General features: G+C 40.4%; 1 protein-coding gene across 1 annotated transcript in view; it reads right to left on the bottom strand.

The window, feature by feature from the left end:
• LOC101522689 (zinc finger protein 334-like) overlaps positions 1-12,192 on the bottom strand; it is an 87,512-nt gene extending 75,320 nt beyond the window's left edge. Inside the window, exon 1 of the mRNA XM_058655115.1 lies at positions 12,177-12,192. The gene's annotated coding sequence lies outside the window, so the exon portion shown is untranslated. The remainder of the gene's footprint in view (positions 1-12,176) is intronic.
• Positions 12,193-12,900: the final 708 nt, after the last annotated feature.

The following is a 12,900-nucleotide window of genomic DNA, read 5'->3' as shown; positions in this document are numbered from 1 at the left end:
CAGTGCCAAGCCCCTTGATCAATCTGCCCCAGAAACTATACGCTCTCAGACTAATAGTCAATCATGACACCTCTCACCCACCTCCACCTTATGCTTCAGAAGCAGCAGCTCCTTCAGCCCCTGCCTCATTACTAGAAGAGGAGCCTGTAATAGAACCCCGTAAGAGTGAGGCTTCAGCTCTCCCCAAGAAGAGTGTAATATGCTGCCCTGTTATTCAGACCCCTGCACGAGGGAGTGGACACCACGCCGCAAACATCAACCACTGCAGTTTAAAGATCTAAAAAATATTAAGCAAGCAGTGAAAGATTATGGTACTCAGGCACCTTTTACCCTTGCTCTTATTGAGTCCTTTTCAGGCATGCATCTCCCACTTCTTTACCCAACCCCTTGGCTGAGAGAGGCAGGGTAAGATAAGCCATTTAAGGTTTATTAAAAAAAAAAGAGAGAGAGAAAAGAAAGAAAAAGAAAAAGAAAAGAAAAATATGTTCTGTAACTTGACGTAACAAAAGCAATCTGATAGAGTGTTCCAAATCCACTGTTAAATTAACTTAAAGCATGAGATGAACCTATGTGTGCTTGTTTTATAAAATATCTCCAGGTTAAAGTATTTTGAAGAAGAGTCTGGAAGTTGTAACAGGTTTGAGAGTTATATGTCTCTGTTTTGACATGTTTGGTGTTTGTGCTTATGTTTGTTTTGTCAATATTCTTGGTGTTCTATTATTTTTGTCCGGACAAAACTAAATTTTGTTTTAATACTCTTTTTCCAGTTGTGTCTTTGTCTTGAATTGTTAAGTTGTTGTTCTTGTTCTGAATTGGGTATGTGTGTGACTGACAGACGAGATGGGATGGACCATGACTAACCCTTTTTCTCTCTCCTGGTAAATAATTTTAGAGAGGTCTAACAAATTTAACAGGACCTGGCCAGACCAGACTCCCCACCTCCACTGGGAAAAAATTCGTGTATAATTTTCTTGCTGTTTGGTCTTCAGCTTATAGTGTTGTCCTGGCATTGATTAAGTCTAACATACAGTATTCAACATGTTCAGTTAAATGCTAAAGGTACTTTTGTTTAACTCATTTAGACTTCTAAATTCTTCAGAGTTCTAAACCAAGTCTCATGACTTTGAGAGTTTTAGTAGGATCCCTGGAACTCTCAAAGATTGAGACAAAATTTAAATAATGTACTTGTCATTTAAAATAATTTGGATTATAATCTCACAATATTACAAAATTATGCTAAATTTATTGCATCATATATGCTATTAAAATAGAAGAGCATTTATGTTTATTGGTAAAAATATTTCCTACTCATGAAATTGATCCAGATTGTAAATTACTTGTGTTCTTACTTACAAGGAAATATGTGAGATTTTGCCTTGCAGGAGAACAATGGATTCTTTAAAGATGTATAGTAAAATTGGTCATAAGGTGTATCTTTTCTGAATGTTTGCCTTTAAAACAATGTAATTGAAGCCTGATTCCTTGTGAAAAACAACAGTGTTTTAACATCTTCTTTTAAGTAATTTTCATCTTATTGATAACTAAACCTGTTAATTAACTTCAGTAAATTCCAAGGTAGTCTCTCAAGACAACAGCTAAATTTAAGTTTTTCCAGCTCTCTTGACTTCAATAAAACAGAAGTTTAGGGGAAGTTCCAGGCCCATCAGCCATAAAACAAGGAAGGGGCATGCTTGGCGTCTGCCCTTTAAAGAATTTGGGAATTTGACTTTGTCCCTGTTGTGGTGATTCTTATTTGCCTTCATTTTAAAAGGGAAAAATTTCCAAATCAGCTAGAAGAAGACTGAAAAAACTTCTCTTTCCCGGTTTTGAGAGGATTTGTGCTAAAATATGTTTCCATGAATTATGAGAAATGATTGAAAATTGCTTAAAGCCATTGTTTTTAAAAGTTGGTATCTTTTTATTAAGAAAATGTCTTAAGAAAAGTTGAGGAATGAATCTTGTAAGCTTTACATATAATTGGCTATAATTTTAAAGATACTATTACAACATTGTGTAAGTCTTTAACATTAATACCTAATTCATGCTGATGTTAGAATTGATATCTGTATTCAAAAAAAGTTTTTGAATTGTGTATACATAGAGATGCTAGCAAATATCTAAAAATAAAAATATCTCCAATTTTGAAAGCTGTTAAGAAATTGAAGTATTAAAAAAAAATTGAAACATTGAACTTTAGGTAGTCTCTGTTTAATGGGTGGCTTTGTCAATTGTCTATCCAGCTTCAGTAAGCTCTATTCTTGTTCCAACCTTTGAGTTTGTTACAGTTTTTAAACAGTTAAGAGATGATTTTATGCATTAATTCCCATGTTTAAGGTTATATTTCCCTTTTGGTGACTGACTAAGGACATACACATTTTGCCTTTCAGTTAGACAATCCCTTGTGTTCTGTATATTGTCTTTGTCAAATTCTCAGATTTAAAAGAACTGTGTTTAAAGGTATTTTCTGGTATGTATTTACTTTGAAATGTTTGGGTGATCATTTATAAGTGATAAAAAAAAAATTTTTTTTTGATCTGTTGCCGTTTGAATCAATCTGACTAAATGAATGGATATTATAGTGAGGAATCTTTGATCAGATACTTTAAGGCCTCTTGGCATATTTAATAGGTTTAACTCTTCTGGTTCTGGGATTTCTAAATAGGCCCCTGACAGTCTCAAAGTCAGAAGAATGTGTTTCAAAAGTTGTATCTTTCTGCTAATGAAGTTAATTGTGGAACAAATAATTGATTAAATCTAAAAAAAAAATGGGAGGAGGGGATTACAGAAAAGACATTGGGGAACCTTGCCAGTGGGGAGCCAGGACTAGATGCAACCCTGCCAGGAAGGCTAGGTCTAAAAAGTACAAGAGTGGGCAAAATCCTACAGGTGTTATCACAGCGTCAAACATAGATACTTTGTTTTCTAGGGTTCCAGCAAGCCTGTTGTATCCATTAAAGCTAAAGTTTAATTGTAAACTATAGGTGTGGTTTATTCAGATTACTAAAGGCAAAATATAACTCTAAACAATTGGTAACTTTAACACACGAGAATTCTCAAGTAGCTGTTACAAAAGCTGTTTTGTTTCATATGTGTTACCTGATATGCATGTACATGTTTATGAATGAGAATTGCTAAGCTAAATCCTTTTTAAAAATTATATATAGATGCATAATTAGGCTCTTAGAGAGTCATATCTGTTACTATTTTCTCAGGACCTACAAGATCTGTTCAGCTCAATAGTTCTACATGATTTTAAATGGACTTACTGCTAACGTACAGTTTCAAGATTGGCCATGGGAGCCCAAATCCTCATAAGCTAGATGGAAAATATATGGGTGTATGTATGCAAGTGTTTAATGATAACTCAGATGACAGAGAATGTTAAAATGCTCCAACATGGGAAACAGCTCTTACAGCAGACTCATAGACTGACAATTTTAAGAAGCACTCAGTGGCCTCAGAATCAGCCCAAAAGGCATTCTGATCTGACAGGAGAGCCAGCAAGAGAGCAAGCATATCAGGTGTGGAATGCCAGGACGCTGTTGCTAAGAGTGTCCCTCCGTGAAGGGCCTCAGTGGCCCACGCCCCAGTGCAAAGAAGCAACCACCGAGGATGGTTGTGCTCTTCTCTCAATGGAGGAGAGAACTTCCACTTTGTGTGTTGCCAGGTCTAACGGGGTTGTTGTTGATTCAAGAGGCTTCCACAGCCTAAGCATTGCATGTCTGGAGCCTCAGGTGATCACTGACGTCACATATAAGAGTGCTAATTTGTTAAATCCACTAGAGTCACTGTGTACACTGGCTTCCCATGCAGGACCATATATTCAGAGTCATAGTAAAATTAATAGTACACCTTGCTGTATTTTAGTATAAAGATTTATCATCTCAGTTTTGGTTATGTCTGAATATTTAACTCTTTTGCTCTAAGAAGTCAGTTTGCATTTACCTGTCCTGTGATGGTCTTATATCCTGATGCTGTATGCTAATCTTTGCATTGCTACTGTGCCTTCTGATTGATCTAGGTTAGCAATTTCATGCAGCTAAAAGAAGGTTCATGTGTTCCATTGATCTCATCGAATATGTTCCAAAATTTGAGACTTAAAGGAGTTAATTTAGACAGATGTAAATCTAGTCCACAGTCTTAAATTAAAGTTTACTCTGACAAAGATTGAAACCTAACAATTCTTTTACATCTAAGTTCTGAAGCTCAAGTATTCGAACTGATAACCGAACTCACAATCTGCTAGGCTGGGAAAGTTAACTATGTTATGTCTTGTTATTTAGACTTCAAGAAAGAGAAACCTTTCAAGTGCCAGCATGTACATCGAACACCTAATGACTTCTGCCTTCTATCAGGAACCACTAGATGGATCCCCTACAGCTGCTGTTACCCAACAGCGCCCCCCTCTCAGCAGGAAGTAGTTAAGAACAGATGATGGAGTCCCTATTCCCTAAAAGCAGCTGGGGTCCATTTCTCTGTTTGGAAATGTAGGAGCTACATGGGATAATGGGCAGTTAGGGTCTCCGGTTCCTGGTAAAACTGTCTTGTGTACATGTAACAATGTTAGTGTTATGAGGTTCTTGAATGTTAGTATTTTTAACAATACTTGTATATTGTTAAGTATGTCTTTTTGAATTTCACCAGTCAGCTACTCCCCAATATACCATCATATATGTGTCACTCCAGTAAAAGTCCACAATATTTTGGCCAGAGTGATAAAAATCAATCAATACCTCCAGGGACAATGGTTTAGCGCCTTCCTAAATTTCACCAGTTAGCCACCAGTATAATTAAAGTAAATAAGAACCAAGTTCCACCCATGTCAGGAGAAGTTATTCTAAATGGCATTAAACTGGCAACCTGCATGTTCAAGGACTGGAGCAGGATGATGGCCTTAGAAACCTCGATGGTTGCTGCACTAGTAGTTGCCATGCTCTTCCTGTACTGCACGCACAAACAGCAGACTTGGGAGCAAGTTGTCATTGGACAAGCCATGATGGCACTGGTTGTGGAAAATCCTAGCACTCAAGTTTGGCTGAGCATGATGTGTTAATAGGTGATCAGAGACGGATAAGATCTGATGGGACTCCCCAAGTGATAACCCCCCACATCATGCCATGCGGCTCGTCTTCTAACCGGTTCGTCTAAGGTAATGTGGCCGTTTACGGTTGGAGCAGTGTTTCCCAACAGGGCTGTCATTTATGGCAGCATTCCCGGGGAATATATGCTCCAGCTATGAACTGTTACATGGCCTCTTTTCTAGTAAGCGTGTAGCCAATGACGGGCACCTTTCTGATACCCCGCCAACCTAAGACAGGGAGCCCTGGATGACTGGCAGGGCTGCCCAGAGACGGGTAAGAGCTGAGGGTCCCTCAGAATGAACCTAAGACAGGCAGCGCTTATCTTGCTTCACGAACCTTTCTCTTTTCGCCGCTTTCATTGATATATAGAAAAAAGGGGGAGATGTCAGGAGCCATGCACTATAGCCACACTGAAGCCATTTTGAATATAGACCTATGGGACAGTGGAAACCCCCGGTTGGCTAGATGCTTGGGAAAGGAATTATGAAACTAATCACACACTTAGCTTCAATTGTTCCTAGCAACTGTTTCAGAATGTGATTGATGCTGTACTTACCAACATCTTGTTACTGATTACCTATGCTATTGTTAATATGCTGGTTACTATTGTTGATATGGTGGCTGCTTAAGAACAATCGGTCTTGAGACCATGGCTTGCGTCCCAGCTTCTCTTTCCTTGAGCCTTAGTTACTGAATAATATAAAAACCCTCAGTTGAAATCAATAAACTGACAGCTTGATCAGACCTACTGTCTTGCTGTCCATTCTTTGTGTCTCTTGTCCCTTCATTCTCTCCTAGGTTGGCTGCGACCCCGTTGACTGTCCTGCTGGACAGGACACTTCAGCCAGAGTTGAGCTGCTCCAAAGCCAGGAGGCTCTTCTGGGTCTCCCAAGATGGTAGAGCTTTCCAAGACTTTGAGCCATTCTCTACTGCTTTTCTAGGCCACAAGCAGGGAGCTACTTGGGAAGTGGATTCACAAGGACATGAACTGGAACACATACATGATCCTGACATGCTCAAAATGAGCATTTAGCCATTGAGCCATAGTTCCAGTCCCCTAATTTTGATAAATGTTGTTAATGAATTGCCACAATGGTGGATCTAAGTATACAATATACCTGCATCTACAAATGGACTCAGATAGATCCCAACCTACTGTGCCGGTTTATCTGGTGTGTTCTATACTCCCAGCCAAGTTTCAGAAACCTAGCAGAGCCTACCAAGGTCAGGATTCAGGAGCATATTCCAGGTATACTATGTGAGTGTAGTGTCCCAAGGACCAGAGCCATCCTTCTAAAGAGTTACATAACAACAGCAATGAAACCTACGCTGTAAACACCCAAAACTAGTTTCTGAAACCCTTGTCTTGATAGAATACCAGCAAAAACAAAACACAACATTCAAATTAGTTTTAGGACAAAGCTGTGGTAAGCAACTTGAAAAAAACGATCTTTTTATTTTAATTTCAGAAGGCAGCTTTACAGAGAGAAGGAGAGGCCACCATCAGCAGAGCTGAACTGAACTGAGGTCAGAGACTATGTGGGTGCAGGGTATCACAAACTTGGGCCACCCTCCACTGCTTTCCTAGGCCATAAGCAGTGGGTCAGATCAGACCTGGAGCAAGTGGGACATGAACAAGTGCATATATCGGATGCTGCACTTGTAAAGTGCAGAAAGGTAGACGAATAGCCTGCTGAGACAAGGTACCTGACCTATGTCAAGCAAATCTTGTGTGAAAATAGTTAAGTTCCTACTGAACTACTTAGAAGTTCTTTTCTTGAGATAAATTCACTATTTTCAAAAATATTTTGTCTTATGACCTGATGACATGTAATGCACAAATAAATAAAAAGATTGGTAGAAACAACATTCCAGAAGGCATAGCATCCTTTTCTACTGCCAGAACTCGGTTCATAGAAAAAACTTCAGAAACAATATGTACCTTGAACCAATTGCCCTTACACTGAGTTTGAATATTTCGCACAGGGATATTTGCTCAGATGCATTGCATGCATATAATCTTTGTGTTCTAAGAAATGTAAACATATGCTGTTAATGCATATCAAATAGCATATGGATTACAGGGCTTGACATAAGCTTGTCCACAGAGAAGGAGTTCTGCTTACTCCAGAACTCATGCTCCTTATGTTTGTTTTGGTGTACCTAATATAAATTGAGTCCAGGTAACAGACAACAGTCGCTGATATCACAGAAGAAATAGAATGTGACAGTCACTATCAAATGGAAAGACTAATTTGATTCCTTTGATTACAGGGCTTGATATAAGCTTGTTCACAGCAGAGGAGTTCTGGTTTCTCCAGAACTCATTCTCCTTAGGTTTGCTTTGGAGAATCTAATGTAAATTGAGTCCTGGTAACAGGCAACAGTCACTATTCTCACAGAACAAACAGAATGTGACAGGCGCTAGCAAATCGAAAGACTAATTTGATTCCTTGACAACACGTATTTCAACTGTTGCATGAGAATGATGAAAGCAGCATGGGACCCGGTGAGGTGTCTAGCAGCTAAAGTTCTCGCCTTAATCTGCCAGGATCATATATGGGTGCCAGGTATAATCTCGGCACCCTCTTCCCATCAAACTCCCTACTTGTAATGTGGGAAAAGCAGTCAAGGACATCCCAAAGCCTTGGTGTCCTGCACCCATGAGGGAGACCTGGAAGAGACCCCTGGTTCCTGGCTTGGATTGGCTCAGCTCAGGCCATTGCAGCAACTTGGGGAGGGAATCACTGGCAGATGATCTTCAACCCTATCTCTCCTCCTCTATATTTCTGACTGTGGAATGAAAATAAATCTTACAAAAAAAAAAAAAAGAAACTAACAAGGGTACTGAAATGTTCCTTCAACAAATCAATTGTGGTCATCCCATGTTGAGTTTCCAGAAAAACAAATGTCTTATGCTCCTAGTAAATATGCTACGAGCTACTCTTAGCATACACTTATTTCAATAAAAACTTCAATAAAATTAAGGGTCTGTCCTTTCTCACATTTGCAAGATGAATGCAACATTCCTATCCTAGTTTCAGAAGAACTCTACTCCTGGAAATAACTTCAGAAACAATGCAGTTGCTGAACAGATTTCATGTACCAGCTTGAAACTTTGGGAAAAGGAATGCTGCTGGGATGCATGGCATTCAGATAAGATGTGTGTGAGAACAGGAGTGAAAGCTGTGCTGCAAATGCATGTCAAATTGAATCTTAATTCCATGGCTTGATAGAACTTTGTCATCAACACTGGAAGCATGCTAGAAACATGCAGTTGGGGAAGATGGCACAAAGGTGTAAGAAGTATGGCTCCACAGTTAACAAGGCTGTGAGGAGTTGCTGGTTGCATGGCAAGGCCTGGCAGAATGTCTCTCTAATCACTTCATTGCTGCCTCAACTCATTGTATGGACACTTGATCACCTCTCTGATATTTTATGGAATTTTCTTCAGGGTGTTATTATTTTTCTACAAATAGGACATGACATCTGTAGCAGGTATATAGCCTGAAACTGACTTTATCATCAAGTGATGGGAAAAAGGGTCTCATGCAGCTTAAGACAATGACACACAGCTAAAAGCATACAGTGGTGCAATTGAGCCTATATTGTTCCCAAACCTCTTAGCATGTACCCAGCTTTGTTCTGGAGTTTACCCTAGGATGTGTAATGTTCTCCTAAAGAAATGGCTTGACAGGCCCAGCGGCGTGGCCTAGTGGCTAAAATCCTTGCCTTGAAAGCCCCGGGATCCCATATGCACACTGGTTGTAATCCTGGCAGCAACACTTCCCATCCAGCTCCCTGCTTGTGGCCTGGGAGAGCAGTTGAAGCTGGTCTAAAGCCTTAGGAACATGCACCCATGTGGTAGATCTGCAAGAGACACTGGGCTCCTGGCTTCAGACTGGCTCAGCTCCAGCTGTCGTGGCCACTTGTGGAGTGAATCATTGGACAGAGGATCTTCCTCTCTATCTCTCCTCATGTATGTGTATCTAACATTGCAATAAAAATAAATAAATGTTTAAAAAAAGAAGAAATGGCTTGATAATATCTTACGAACTGATAGCAATCCTGGAGGCACAAAGATTTTATTTACTGCACAGTCTCAAACTGCTGTATTACATGGAATGATGCATTTTGACTTCCCACCACGTAAAGCAAAATGTGTATGAGACATCATCTAAGAGAGACCAATGTTGGGAGTCCCTAGTGGAAAATGGTTTGAAATATCTGCCCTCTATGGGACTTATATTTAGGAGCAGAAAATAACTTAAAAAGACAAAAAGAAGTTTCTTGCCAAGGCCCTCTGTTCACGGAAAGGCTGAGCTGCCCTCATCCTTCTCACTACCTTTCACAATGACAAAGAAAAAATGAACTGCATCAGTACTAGGTGAAGGTGATGCTAACTAGTGTATGACCGATTATAAGATAATAAGAATCTATGGTATCTGCCTTCATAAATTCCTTTATCAGCTTTCCTTTAAATATTGTATTCTTGGGCCCGGCGGCGTGGCCTAGCTGCTAAAGTCCTCGCCTTGAAAGCCCCAGGATTCCATATGGGCGCCGGTTCTAATCCCGGAAGCTCCACTTCCCATCCAGCTCCCTGCTTGTGGCCTGGGAAAGCAGTCAAGGACGGCCCAAAGCTTTGGGACCCTGCACCCGCGTGGGAGATCTGGAAGAGGTTCCTGGTCCAGGCATCGGATTGGCGTGTACCGGCCTGTTGCAGCTCACTTGGGGAGTGAAACATCGGATGGAAGACCTTCCTCTCTGTCTCTCCTCCTCTCTGTCTCTTCTCCTCTCTGTATATCCGGCTTTCCAATAATAATAAACTCTTTTAAAAAAATATTGTATTCTTGATCTTTAGGTAATATTAGTATAAGTTTAGAGAAAATTGACTTTGTGTATATGTAAATCGCCTGTCACTATGTAACCACATAAAGCAGTTGAAGATGGCCCAAATCCTTGGGACCCTGCACCTGCGTGAGAGACCTAGAGGAGGTTCCTGGCTCCTGGCTTAGGATCGGCGAAGCACTGGCCATTGCAGTCACCTGGAGAGTGAATCTTCACTACAAAATTGTTTTTGTAATCATTCTTTTAATCAAAGGGTGGAAATAAAATAATTGGATGTTTTATAAAACCTTATGATGCTTCCTATGAAATAAAGAAGGCAACTGTCCTAAGTTGTCTCTAATGAGCATCACATTGTAGTGGTCTGTGTCTCTCCTTGTCTTCTTTCCTGCCAATTCATGCACCCTTCCTGAGCTCTGAAATTGGCTGCAGCTGGTCTCCAGCAAGAAGTAGGACTAGGGTTACAATTATGGTAATGGTAATGGTTGTGGTTACATATAAGGCTATGGTTTTGCTTATTGAAAGAGTTAGGAGTTTGATTTGTGTTTGAGCTAGGGATTCTCTTAGTAGTAGAAATAGGGTCACCATTCAGTCTAGGGGTATTCTTAGGTGAAGTATAGACCTCGGCTTTGAGTTATACACAGGGTTGACCATAGGGCAGGGTTGTTTTAGGTTTAGGGCTAGGTTGAAGATTAATGGAATCTTTAGTGTTGTGTATAGGTCTGGGGTTTCAATTGGGGCTATGACAAGTTGGCATTATATTTAGCTTTAACACTCATGTTTCAGTTATATTTTCTTTTTTATTTTGTGAATAGAATTTTCTAGGTTTATGATTAGGGCTGGTAATATGGATGGGCAAGAATTAGGGTTAGTATTTGGCACAGGGTTAAGTCAAAGCAGAGGTCGACAAGAGTAGTGCTAGGTGTATGATTAGAAGTAGGGCTAGTTTCACAGTAAGAGTTGAGACTAGTATTAGCATGAAGGTTAGAGATTTGATTGGCAATAGTGTTAGAATTAAAGTTAGCTTTAAAGAAAACTGTAGTGTTAGGAATGGGCTAGTATTAAACTTTGGGTGAGTGCTACCATTGTCACTAGGATTAAGATTGGTGTTAGCATTAGGGCTGGGATGAAGACAAGCGCTCAGGTAGAGATTAAGGTTAGAATTAGAATTAGGAGTAGAGTGACAATGGATATTAGGTTTAGGGTTACGGTTATTAGTGTTAGGTCTGTGACTTGGTATTACTCTTAGGTAGGGTAGGGTAGGTTTGTTTTTCAGTTAGGAGGAAAAGTAAGACTACAGTTACAACTTTGACTATGATCGGTGCTCATGTTATGGTTAACGTGAAGGACAGCTCAACGGTTATAGAGATAGGCTAACATTACAACTAGAGCAAAAGTTAGTAAAAGGATTACACCTATGTATCTACCGTTAATCCAAATACTAATCTATCCTTAATAATAACCATAATGCAAATCCTACTTCATGCCACATACAAAACCTAAGTCTGGACCTAATCTTATTTGTAAGTTGAAACCTAGCCCTAACCATTGCAATAACCATAACTCAAGTCTCAAAACCTAACAGTAACCTCACCACTAGTCCTAACCTTTAGCATTAGACCTAGCCCTCACCTTAATTCCACCAAATCATAATCCTAATTCCATTCCTATTAGTAACCCAAATCAGAAGCCTCAATTGAACCTTAACACTTAACCTCACCATAACCCAAAATCTAGGCTTTGACATCACTGCAACCATAAACCTATATATCATTCTAACCCTGATTCCAACCTTGGACGCAACCATGCTATTGATCCCAACCATCTCCCTGAAGTGATCTTTTTTACGCTATGGTGAGCCAGGTACATGGCACAGGACTGCATTAGGGAAAATCCACTGAGAGCCATGACAGGAAATGTCATAGAGTCTGCCTATGGAAATCAGCATGACTTGATCTTCTACATTACATAGCTTTTTCCCACACACTACTCTAATGGAGAACTAGGATTAGATCAGCTCCTTGAAGACACACAAGTATTCTCATCGATGGAAAAATGAAATGCTTTCATAGTTCCGTGTTGAAAAGGTTCTAGACTTCACTACATTTTCAGTGGATTTGTTAACTCACACTCAAGGGAAATCCCAAACCCACACACTCACACTCTGCTGGCTTCCATGGAGTCTGAACGTCCTCCCTGCTAGGGCCTGTGGTGAGAAGGAACAAAGAAAGCACAGCTTGAACCACTCACCATCTTTCTCCACCACGCAGAGGAGGCTGTCTGTCACCATGGCTTTTCTAGAATGCTGAGGCTACAGGATTCTGGGCTGCTATGACCAGGCAGCTGCTGATTGGACAGTTTGTAGAGCCACACAACCCTGTGAGCTCTTAGAGATGCAGCCAATCAGAATGCTCCCTGTCATCAGGACAGCCACAGAGAGTTAAGTGAATAAAGTAAGAGTTATGCCTGAGTGTGTGCTGGGCAGAATCAGGCTGGATTGCAACACCCATTGGTTCCAGTGCAAGACAGGGCCTGGAAACACAACCAACCCAGCAACTGCAACAACCAGCTGATCGGGGTGATGGGCTGTGCCAGGCCCTGGACTTGCTAGTATATACAAGAATCTGGACTGGGAACACCTCAGACAAAGTTGCTTTTGGGATCTCCCCATTCAAACTGCTGGATTCAAAACCCTAACCATGAAAAGGCAGAGAACAGAACAAGTCAATCAACCACCTCTGCCATATGTTGGCAGCCATGTGTTGGCAGTGAAAGCCTGGGCAAACACAGACTCTAAGATGGACTGTGTCAATCAGTGTATTCTTCAACGACCTATGGTGCTTGGAGTGGTGAGATTGGCAGCAATTCATGACTGCTGAACTAGCAAAACCATTTGAACAAAAACAAACAAACAAACAAAAACCACATGAGCAGGACCCTTGCAGCATGCTCTACCTGAGGTGGGTGGGAGAGT

This window comes from Ochotona princeps, chromosome 26 (assembly GCF_030435755.1).
Source record: "Ochotona princeps isolate mOchPri1 chromosome 26, mOchPri1.hap1, whole genome shotgun sequence".
Lineage (NCBI taxonomy): Eukaryota > Metazoa > Chordata > Mammalia > Lagomorpha > Ochotonidae > Ochotona > Ochotona princeps.
This window is presented reverse-complemented; position numbering and strand designations above follow the sequence as displayed.